We start from the raw sequence: 12640 nt of genomic DNA, 5'->3' as shown, positions 1-12640 counted from the left end.
TCTTAAGGTCCTAGCTCATGTCCAAGGCACCAAAGCCAGCTAAGAGGTCCATATTCAATACCTAAAACTTGAATTGTACTACTTCTTACTGGCTATTACATCAACTTAGAACCTTGATCTGTGTTCTACTATGGTGCTTTTAGTGTCTCAGCTTACCGCAGCACGCGACATAGCTTTCCAGACGATAAGTACAACCGTTTCAGAGAGAAGAGGGGCCAATGTGACGATCTGGCTTTATGTCGATTCGATAACAAATGACGAAAACGGACGGATTTCTAAGGTTTTTACTACATATGAACACTTCTCACATTCTCCCGTGCAAATCGGCTGCTAGTCCTCCTTTCATGCAGAATCTTGACGTCCTAGCTCATGTCCAAGGCACTAAAGCCAGCTAAAAAGTCAATAATCGATACCTAAAACTTGAATTGTTCTACATCTTACTGGCTATTGCATCAACTTAGAAGCTTCATCTGTGTTCTACTATGGTGATTTTAGTGTCTCCGCATACCGCAGCACGCGACATAGCCTTGCAGACGATAAGTACAACCGTTACAGAGAGAAGAGCGGCCAATTTGACGATCTGGCTTTAAGTCGATTCGATAACAAATGACGAAAACGGACGGATTTCTCAGGTTTTTACTACATATGAACACTTTTCACATTCTCCCGTGCAACTGGGCTGCTAGTCCTCCTTTTATGCAGAATCCTAAAGTCCTAGCTCATGTCCAAGGCACCAAAGCCAGCTAAAAAGTCAATAATCGATACCTAAATCTTGAATTGTACTACTTCTTACTGGCTATTACATCAACTTAGAAGCTTCATCTGTGTTCTACTATGGTGCTTTTACTGTTTCCGCCTACGGCAACACGCGACATAGCTTTGCAGACGATAAGTACAACCGTTTGAGAGAGAAGAGCGGCCAATGTGACGATCTGGCTTTAAGTCGATTCGATAACAAATGACGAAAACGGACGGATTTCTCAGGTTTTTACTACATATGAACACTTTTCACATTCTCCCGTGCAACACGGCTGCTAGTCCTCCTTTTATGCAGAATCTTAAGGTTCTAGCTCATGTCCAAGGCACCAAAGCCAGCTAAAAAGTCAATAATCGATACCTAAAACTTGAATTGTACTACTTCTTACTGGGTATTACATCAACTTAGAATCTTCATCTGTGTTCTACTAAGGTGCTTTTAGTGTCTCCGCATACCGCAGCACGCGACATAGCTTTGCAGACGATAAGTACAACCGTTTCAGTGAGAAGAGCGGCCAATGTGACGATCTGGCTTTAAGTCGATTCGATAACAAATGACGAAAACGGACGGATTTCTCAGGTTTTTACTACATATGAACACTTTTCACATTCTCCCGTGCAACTCGGCTGCTAGTCCTCCTTCATGCAAAATCTTAAGTTCCTAGCTCGTGTCCAATGCACCAAAGAAGGGTAAAAAGTCAATAACCGATATCTAAAACTTGAATTGTTCTACTTCTTACTGGCTATTGCATCAACTTAGAAGCTTCATCTGAGTTCTATTATGGTGATTTTGGTGTCTCCGCATACCGCAGCACGCGACATAGGTTTGCAGACGATAAGTACAACCGTTTCAGAGAGAAGAGCGGCCAATGTGACGATCTGGCTTTAAGTCGATTGATAACAAATGACGAAAACGGACGGATGTCTCAGGTTCTTACTACATGTGAACACTTTTGACATTCTCCTGTGCAACTGGGCTGCTAGTCCTCCTTTTATGCAGAATCTTAAAGTCCTAGCTCATTTCCAAGGCACCAAAGCCAGCTAAAAAGTCAATAATCGATACCTAAAACTTGAATTGGACTACTTCTTACTGGCTATTACATCAACTTAGAAGCTTCATCTGTGTTCTACTACGATGCTTTTAGTTTCTCCGCATACCGCAGCACGCGACATAGTTTTGCAGACGATAAGCACAACCGTTTCAGAGAGAAGAGCGGCCAATGTGACGATCTGGCTTTAAGTCGATTCGATAACAAATGACGAAAAAGGACGGATTTCTCAGGTTTTTACTACATATGAACACTTTTCACATTCTCCCGTGCAACTCGGCTGCTAGTCCACCTTTCAGTCAGAATCTCAAGGTCCTAGCTCATGTCCAAGGCACCAAAGCCAGTTAAAAGTTCCATATTCATTACCTAAAACTTGAATTGTGCTACTTCTTACTGGCTATTACATCAACTTAGAAGCTAGATCTGTGTTCTACTATGGTGCTTTTAGTGTCATAGCATACCGCAGCACGCGACATAGGTTTGCAGACGATAAGTACAACCGTTTCAGAGAGATGAGCGGCCAATGTGAAAATCTGGCTTTAAGTCGATTCGATAACAAATGACGAAAACGGACGGATTTCTCAGGTTTTTACTACATATGAACACTTTTCACATTCTCCCGTGCAACTCGGCTGCTAGTCCTCCTTTCATGCAGAATCTTAAGGTCCTAGCTCATTTCCAAGGCACCAAAGCCAGCTAAAAAGTCAATAATCGATTCCTAAAACTTGAATTGTACTACTTCTTACTGGCTATTACATCAACTTAGATGCTTCATCTGTGTTCTACTATGGTGATTTTAGTGTCTCCACATGCCGCTGCACGCGACATAGCTTTGCAGACGATATGTACAACCGTTTCAGAGCGAAGAGCGGCTTATGTGACCATCTGGCTTTAAGTCGATTCGATAACAAATGACGAAAACGGACGGATTTCTCAGGTTTTTACTACATATGAACAATTTTCACATTCTCCCGTGCAACTCGGCTGCTAGTCCTCCTTTGATGCAGAATGTCAAGGTCCTAGCTCATGTCCAAGGCACCAAAGCCAGTTAAAAAGTCAATAATCGATACGTAAATCTTGAATTGGACTACATCTTACCGGCTATTACGTCAACTTAGAAGCTTCGTCTGTGTTCTACTATGGTGCTTTTAGTGTCTCCGCATACCGCACATGCGACATAGCTTTGCAGACGATGAGTGCAACCTTTTCAGAGAGAAGTGCGGCCAATGTGACGATCTGGTTTTAAGTCGATTCGATAACAAATGACGAAAACGGACGGATTTCTCAGGTTTTTACTACATATGAACACTTTTCACATTCTCACGTGCAACTCGGCTGCAAGTCCCCCTTTCATGCAGAATCTTAAGGTCCTAGCTCATGTCCAAGGTACCGAAGCCAGCTAAAAAGTCAATAATCGATACCTAAAACTTGAATTGTTCTACTTCTTACTGGCTATTGCATCAACTTAGAAGCTTCATCTGTGTTCTACTATGGTGATTTTAGTGTCTCCGCATACCGCAGCACGCGACATAGGTTTGCAGACGATAAGTACAACCGTTTCAGAGAGAAGAGCGGCCAATGTGACGATCTGGCTTTAAGTCGATTCGATAACAAATGACGAAAACGGACGAATTTCTCAGGTTTTTACTACATATGAACACTTTTCACATTCTCCCGTGCAACTCGGCTGCTAGTCCTCCTTTCATGCAGAATGTCAAGGTCCTAGCTCATGGCCAAGGCACCAAAGCCAGTTAAAAAGTCAATAATCGATACCTAAAACTTGAATTGTACTACTTCTTACTGGCTATTAGACCAACTTAGAAGCTTCGTCTGTGTTCTACTATGGTGCTTTTAGTGTCTCCGCATACCGCAGCACGCGACATAGCTTTGCAGACGATAAGTACAACCGCTTCAGAGAGAAGAGCGGCCAATGTGACGATCTGGCTTTAAGTCGATTCGATAACAAATGACGAAAACGGACGGATTTCTCAGGTTTTTACTACATATGAACACTTTTCACATTCTCCCGTGCAACTCTGCTGCTAGTCCTCCTTTTATTCAGAATCTTAAAGTCCTAGCTCATGTCCAAGGCACGAAAGCCAGCTAAAAGGTCAATATTCAATACCTAAAACTTGAATTGTACTACTTCTTACTGGCTATTACATCAACTTAGAAGCTTGATCTGTGTTCTACTATGGTGCTTTTAGTGTCTCAGCATACCGCAGTACGCGACATAGCATTGCAGACAATAAGTACAACCGTTTCAGAGAGAAGAGCGCCCAATGTGACGATCTGGCTTTAAGTCGATTCGACAACAAATGACGAAAACGAACGGATTCCTCAGGTTTTTACTACATATGAACACTTTTCACATTCTCCCGTGCAACTCGGCTGCTAGTCCTCCATTCATGCAGAATCTTAAGGTCCTAGCTCATGTCCAAGGCACCAAAGCCAGCTAAAAAGTCAATAATCAATACCTAAAACTTGAATTGTACTACTTCTTACTGGCTATTACATCAACTTACAAGCTTCATCTGTGTTCTACTACGGTGCTTTTAGTTTCTCCGCATACCGCAGCACGCGACACAGTTTTGCAGACGATAAGTACAACCGTTTCAGAGAGAAGAGCGGCCAATGTGACGATCTGGCTTTAAGTCGATTCGATAACAAATTACGAAAACGGACGGATTTCTCAGGTTTTTACTACATATGAACACTTTTCACATTCTCCCGTGCAACTCGGCTGCTAGTCCTCCTTTCATGCAGAATCGTAAGGTCCTAGCTCATGTCCAAGGCACCAAAGCCAGCTAAAAAGACAATAACCGATACCTAAAACTTGAATTGTACTTCTTCTTACTGGCTATTACATCATCTTAGAAGCTTCATCTGTGTTCTACTATGGTGCTTTTAGTGTCTCCGAATACCGCAGTACGCGACATAGCTTTGCAGACGATAAGTACAACCGTTTCAGAGAGAAGAGCGGCCAATGTGACGATCTGGCTTTAAGTCGATTCGATAACAAATGACGAAAACGGTCGGATTCCTCAGGTTTTTACTACATATGAACACTTTTCACATTCTCCCGTTCAACTGGGCTGCTAGTCTTCCTTTTATGCAGAATCTTTAAGTCCTAGCTCATGTCCAAGGCATGAAAGCCAGCTAAAAAGTCAATAATCGATACCTAAATCTTGAATTGGACTACTTCTTACTGGCTATTACATCAACTTAGAAGCTTCGTCTGTGTTCTACTATGGTGCTTTTCCTGTTTCCGCCTACGGCAACAGGAGACATAGCTTTGCAGACGATAAGCACAACCGTTTCAGAGAGAAGAGCGGCCAATGTGACCATCTGGCTTTAAGTCGATTCGATAACAAATGACGAAAACGGACGGTTTTCTCAGGTTATTACTACATATGAACACTTTGCACATTCTCCCGTGCAACTCGGCTGCTAGTCCTCCTTTCATGCAGAATCTTAAGGTCCTAGCTCATGTCCAAGGCACCAAAGCCAGCTAAAAGGTCCATATTCAATACCTAAAACTTGAATTGTACTACTTCTTACTGGCTATTACATCAACTTAGAAGCTTGATCTGTGTTCTACTATGGTGCTTTTAGTGTCTCAGCATGCCGCAGCACGCGACATAGCTTTTCAAACGATAAGTACAACCGTTTCAGAGAGAAGGGCGGCCAATGTGACGATCTGTCTTTAAGTCGATTCGATAACAAATGACCAAAACGGACGGATTACTCAGGTTTTTACTACATATGAACACATTTCACATTCTCCCGCGCAACTCGGCTGCTAGTCCTCCTTTCATGCAGAATCTTAAAGTCCTAGCTCATGTCCAAGGCACCAAAGCCAGCTAAAAAGTCAATAATCGATTCCTAAAACTTGAATTGTACTACTTCTTACTGGCTATTACATCAACTTAGATGCTTCATCTGTGTTCTACTATGGTGAATTTAGTGTCTCCACATACCGCTGCACGAGACATAGCTTTGCAGACGATATGTACAAACGTTTCAGAGAGAAGAGCGGCCAATGTGACCATCTGGCTTTAAGTAGATTCGATAACAAATGACGAAAACGGACGGATTTCTCAGGTTTTTACTACATATGAACACTTTTCACATTCTGACGTGCAACTCGGCTGCTAGTCCTCCTTTCATGCAGAATCTTAAGGTCCTAGCTCATGTCCATGGTACCGAAGCCAGCTAAAAAGACAATAATCGATACCTAAAACTTGAATTGTTCTACTTCTTACTGGCTATTGCATCAACTTAGAAGCTTCATCTGTGTTCTACTATGGTGTTTTTAGTGTCTCCGCATACCGCAGCACGCGACATAGCTTTGCAGACGATAAGTACAACCGTTTCAGAGAGAAGAGCGGCCAATGTGACGATCTGGCTTTAAGTCGATTCGATAACAAATGACGAAAACGGACTGATTTCTCAGGTTTTTACTACATATGAACACTTTTCACATTCTCCCGTGCAACTCGGCTGCTAGTCCTCCTTTCATGCAGAATGTCAAGGTCCTAGCTCATGGCCAAGGCACCAAAGCCAGTTAAAAAGTCAATAATCGATACCTAAAACTTGAATTGTACTACTTCTTACTGGCTATTACATCAACTTAGAAGCTTCGTCTGTGTTCTACTATGGTGCTTTTCCTGTTTCCGCCTACGGCAACACGTGACATAGCTTTGCAGACGATAAGTACAACCGTTTCAGAGAGAAGAGCGGCCAATGTGACGATCTGTCTTTAAGTCGATTCGATAACAAATGACGAAAACGGACGGATTACTCAGGTTTTTACTACATATGAACACTTTTCACATTCTCCCGCGCTACTCGGCTGCTAGTCCTCCTTTCATTCAGAATCTTAAAGTTCTAGCTCATGTCCAAGGCACCAAAGCCAGCTAAAAAGTCAATAATCGATTCCTAATACTTGAATTGTAGTACTTCTTACTGGCTATTACATCAACTTAGAAGCTTCATCTGTGTTCTTCTGTGGTGATATTAGTGTCTCCGCATACCGCAGCACGTGACATAGCCTTGCAGACGATAAGTACAACCGTTTCAGAGAGAAGAGCGGCCAATGTGACGATCTGGCTTTAAGTCGATTCGATAACAAATGACGAAAACGGACGGATTTCTAAGGTTTTTACTACATATGAACACTTTTCACATTCTCCCGTGCAACTGGGCTGCTAGTCCTTCTTTTATGCAGAATCTTAAAGTCCTAGCTCATGTCCAAGGCACGAAAGCCAGCTAAAAAGTCAATAATCGATAAGTAAAACTTGAATTGTACTACTTCTTACTGGCTATTACATCAACTTAGAAGCTTCGTCTGTGTTCTACTATGGTGCTTTTCCTGTTTCCGCCTACGGCAACACGTGACATAGCTTTGCAGACGATAAGTACAACCGTTTCAGAGAGAAGAGCGGCCAATGTGACGATCCGGCTTTAAGTCGATTCGATAACAAATGACGAAAACGAACGGATTTCTCAGGTTTTTACTACATATGACCACTTTTCACATTCTCCCGTGCAACTCGGCTGCTAGTCCTCCTTTCATGCAGAATCTTAAGGTCCTAGCTCATGTCCAAGGTACCGAAGCCAGCTAAAAAGACAATAATCGATACCTAAAACTTGAATTGTTCTACTTCTTACTGGCTATTGCATCAACTTAGAAGCTTCATCTGTGTTCTACTATGGTGATTTTAGTGTCTCCGCATACCGCAGCACGCGACATAGCTTTGCAGACGATAAGTACAACCGTTTCAGAGAGAAGAGCGGCCAATGTGACGATCTGGCTTTAAGTCGATTCGATAACAAATGACGAAAACGGACTGATTTCTCAGGTTTTTACTACATATGAACACTTTTCACATTCTCCCGTGCAACTCGGCTGCTAGTCCTCCTTTCATGCAGAATGTCAAGGTCCTAGCTCATGGCCAAGGCACCAAAGCCAGTTAAAAAGTCAATAATCGATACCTAAAACTTGAATTGGACTACTTCTTACTGGCTATTACATCAACTTAGATGCTTCATCTGTGTTCTACTATGGTGATTTCAATGTCTCCGCATACCGCAGCACGCGACATAGCTTTGCAGACGAGAAGTACAACCGTTTCAGAGAGAAGAGCGGCCAATGTGACGATCTGGCTTTAAGTCGATTCGATAACAAATGACGAAAACGAACGGATTTCTCAGGTTTTTACTACATATGACCACTTTTCACATTCTTCCGTGCAACTCGGCTGCTAGTCCTCCTTTCATGCAGAATCTTAAGGTCCTAGCTCATGTCCAAGGCACCAAAGCCAGCTAAGAAGTCAATAATCAATACCTAAAACTTGAATTGTACTACTTCTTACTGGTTATTACATCAACTTAGAAGCTTCATCTGTGTTCTACTACGGTGCTTTTAGTTTCTCCGCATACCGCAGCACGCGACATAGTTTTGCAGACGATAAGTACAACCATTTCAGAGAGAAGAGCGGCCAATGTGACGATCTGTCTTTAAGTCGATTCGATAACAAATGACGAAAACGGACGGATTACTCAGGTTTTTACTACATATGACCACTTTTCACATTCTCCCGCGCAACTCGGCTGCTAGTCCTCCTTTCATGCAGAATCTTAAAGTCCTAGCTCATGTCCAAGGCACCAAAGCCAGCTAAAAAGTCAATAATCGATTCCTAATACTTGAATTGTAGTACTTCTTACTGGCTATTACATCAACTTAGATGCTTCATCTGTGTTCTACTATGGTGATTTTAGTGTCTCCACATACCGCTGCACGCGACATAGCTTTGCAGACGATATGTACAAACGTTTCAGAGAGAAGAGCGGCCAATGTGACCATCTGGCTTTAAGTAGATTCGATAACAAATGACGAAAACGGACGGATTCCTCAGGTTTTTCATACATATGAACACTTTTCACATTCTGACGTGCAACTCGGCTGCTAGTCCTCCTTTCATGCAGAATCTTAAGGTCCTAGCTCATGTCCAAGGTACCGAAGCCACCTAAAAAGACAATAATCGATACCTAATACTTGAATTGTTCTACTTCTTACTGGCTATTGCACCAACTTAGAAACTTCACCTGTGTTCTACTATGGTGATTTTAGTGTCTCCGCATACCGCAGCACGCGACATAGCTTTGCAGACGATAAGTACAACCGTTGCAGAGAGAAGAGCGCCCAATGTGACGATCTGGCTTTAAGTCGATTCGATAACAAATGACGAAAACGGACGGATTTCTCAGGTTTTTACTACATATGAACACTTTTCACATTCTCCCGTGCAACTCGGCTGCTAGTCCTCCTTTCATGCAGAATGTCAAGGTCCTAGCTCATGGCCAAGGCACCAAAGCCAGTTAAAAAGTCAATAATCGATACCTAAAACTTGAATTGTACTACTTCTTACTGGCTATTACATCAACTTAGAATCTTCGTCTGTGTTCTACTATGGTGCTTTTCCAGTTTCCGCAAACGGCAACACGTGACATAGCTTTGCAGACGGTAAGTACAAGCCTTTCAGAGAGAAGAGCGGCCAATGTGACGATCTGGCTTTAATTCGATTCGATAACAAATGACGAAAACGGACGGATTTCTCAGGTTTTTACTACATATGAACACTTTTCACATTCTCCCGTGCAACTCGGCTGCTAGTCCTCCTTTCATGCAGAATCTTAAGGTCCTAGCTCATGTCCAAGGCACCAAAGCCAGCTAAAAAGACAATAATCCATACGTAAAACTTGAATTATACTACTTCTTTCTGGCTATTACATCAACTTAGAAGATTCATCTGTGTTCTACTACGGTGCTTTTAGTTTCTCCGCATACCGCAGCACGCGACATAGTTTTGCAGACGATAAGTACAACCGTTTCAGAGAGAAGAGCGGCCAATGTGACGATCTGGCTTTAAGTCGATTCGATAACAAATGACGAAAACGGACGGATTTCTCAGGTTTTTACTACATATGAACACATTTCACATTCTCCCGTGGAACTCGGGTGCTAGTCCACCTTTCATGCAGAATCTTAAGGTCCTAGCTCATGTCCAATGCACCAAAGCCAGCTAAAAAGTCAATAATCGATACCTAAAACTTGAATTGTACTACTTCTTACTTGCTATTACATCAACTTAGAAGCTTCGTCTGTGTTCTACTATGGTGCTTTTAGTGTCTCCACATAGCGCACCACGCGACATAGCTTTGCAGACGATAGGTACAACCGTTTCAGAGAGAAGAGCGGCCAATGTGACGATCTGGCTTTAAGTCGATTCGATAACAAATGACGAAAACGGACGGATTTCTCTGGTTTTTACTACATATGACCACTTTTCACATTCTCCCGTGCAACTCGGCTGCTAGTCCTCCTTTCATGCAGAATCTTAAGGTCCTAGCTCATGTCCAAGGCACCAAAGCCAGCTAAATAGTCAATAACCGATACCTAAAACTTGAATTGTACTTCTTCTTACTGGCTATTACATCATCTTAGAAGCTTCATCTGTGTTCTACTATGCTGCTTTTAGTGTCTCCGAATACCGCAGTACGCGACATAGTTTTGCAGACGATAAGTACAACCGTTCCAGAGAGAAGAGCGGCCAATGTGACGATCTGGCTTTAAGTCGATTCGATAACAAATGACGAAAACGGACTGATTTCTCAGGATTTAACTACATATGAACACTTTTCACATTCTCCCGTGCAACTCGGCTGCTAGTCCTCCTTTCATGAAGAATGTTAAGGTCCTAGCTCATGTCCAAGGCACCAAAGCCAGCTAAAAATTCAATATTCAGTACCTTATACTTGAATCTTACTACTTCTTACTGGCTATTACATCAACTTAGAAGCTTGATCTGTGTTCTACTATGGTGCTTTTAGTGTCTCAGCATACCGCAGCACGCGACATAGCTTTGCAGACGATAAGTACAACCGTTTCAGAGAGAAGAGCGGCCAATGTGACGATCTGGCTTTAAGTCGATTCGATAACAAATGACGAAAACGGACGGATTTCTAAGGTTTTTACTACATATGAACACTCTTCACATTCTCCCGTGCAACTCGGTTGCTAGTCCTCCTTTCATGCAGAATCTTAAGGTCCTAGCTCATGTCCAAGGCACCAAAGCCAGCTAAAAAGTCAATAACCGATACCTAAAACTTGAATTGTACTACTTCTTACTGGCTATTACATCATCTTAGGAGCTTCATCTGTGTTCTACTATGGCGCTTTTCCTGTTTCCGCCTACGGCAACACGCGACATAGCTTTGCAGACGATAAGTACAACCGTTTAGGAGAGAAGAGCGGCCAATGTGACGATCTGGCTTTAAGTCGAATCGATAACAAATGAGGAAAACGGACGGATTTCTCAGGTTTTTACTACATATGACCACTTTTCACACTCTCCCGTGCAACTCGGCTGCTAGTCCTCCTTTCATGCAGAATCGTAAGGTCCTAGCTCATGTCCAAGGCACCAAAGCCAGCTAAAAAGTCAATAATCAATACCTAAAACTTGAATTGTACTACTTCTTACTGGCTATTACATCAACTTAGAAGCTTCATCTGTGTTCTACTACGGTGCTTTTAGTTTCTCCGCCTACCGCAGCACGCGACATAGTTTTGCAGACGATAAGTACAACCATTTCAGAGAGAAGAGCTGCCAATGTGACGATCTGGCTTTAAGTCGATTCGATTACAAATGACGAAAAAGGACGGATTTCTCAGGTTATTACTACATATGAACACTTTTCACATTCTCCCGTGCAACTCGGCTGCTAGTCCTCCTATTATGCAGAATCTTAAAGTCCTAGCTCATGTCCAAGACACCAAAGCCAGCTAAAAAGTCAATAATCGATACCTAAAACTTGAATTGGACTACTTCTTACTTTGTATTACATCAACTTAGAAGCTTCATCTGTGTTCTATTATGGTGCTTTTCCGGTTTCCGCCTACGGCAACACGCGACATAGCTTTGCAGACGATAAGTACAACCGTTTAGGAGAGAAGAGCGGCCAATGTGACGATCTGGCTTTAAGTCGAATCGATAACAAATGAGGAAAACGGGCGGATTTCTCAGGTTTTTACTACATATGAACACTTTTCACATTCTCCCGTGCAACTCGGCTGGTAGTCCTCCTTTCATGCAGAATCTTAAGGTCCTAGCTCATGTCCAAGGCACCAAAGCCAGCTAAAAAGTCAATAACCGATACCTAAAACTTGAATTGTACTTCTTCTTACTGGCTATTACATCCTCTTAGAAGCTTCATCTGTGTTCTACTATGGTGCTTTTAGTGTCTCCGAATACCGCAGTAGGCGACATAGTTTTGCAGACGATAAGTACAACCGTTCAGAGAGAAGAGCGGCCAATGTGACGATCTGGCTTTAAGTCGATTCGATAACAAATGACGAAAACGGACGGTTTTCTCAGGTTTTTACTACATATGAACACTTTTCACATTCTCCCGTGCAACTCGGCTGCTAGTCCTCCTTTCATGCAGAATCTTAAGGTCCTAGCTCATGTCCAATGCACCAAAGCCAGCTAAAAAGTCAATAATCGATACCTAAAACTTGAATTGTACTACTTCTTACTGGCTATTACATCAACTTAGAAGCTTCGTCTGTGTTCTACTATGGTGCTTTTAGTGTCTCCACATAGCGCAGCACGCGACATAGCTTTGCAGACGATAAGTACAACCGTTTCAGAGAGAAGAGCGGCCAATGTGACGATCTGGCTTTACGTCGATTCGATAACAAATGACGAAAACGGACGGATTTCTCAGGTTTTTACTACATATGACCACTTTTTACATTGTCCCGTGCAACT

This window comes from Schistocerca gregaria, unplaced genomic scaffold (genome assembly GCF_023897955.1).
Source record: "Schistocerca gregaria isolate iqSchGreg1 unplaced genomic scaffold, iqSchGreg1.2 ptg000526l, whole genome shotgun sequence".
NCBI lineage: Eukaryota > Metazoa > Arthropoda > Insecta > Orthoptera > Acrididae > Schistocerca > Schistocerca gregaria.
The sequence above is the reverse complement of the archived record's forward strand: the minus strand, read 5'-3'. Positions refer to the sequence as shown.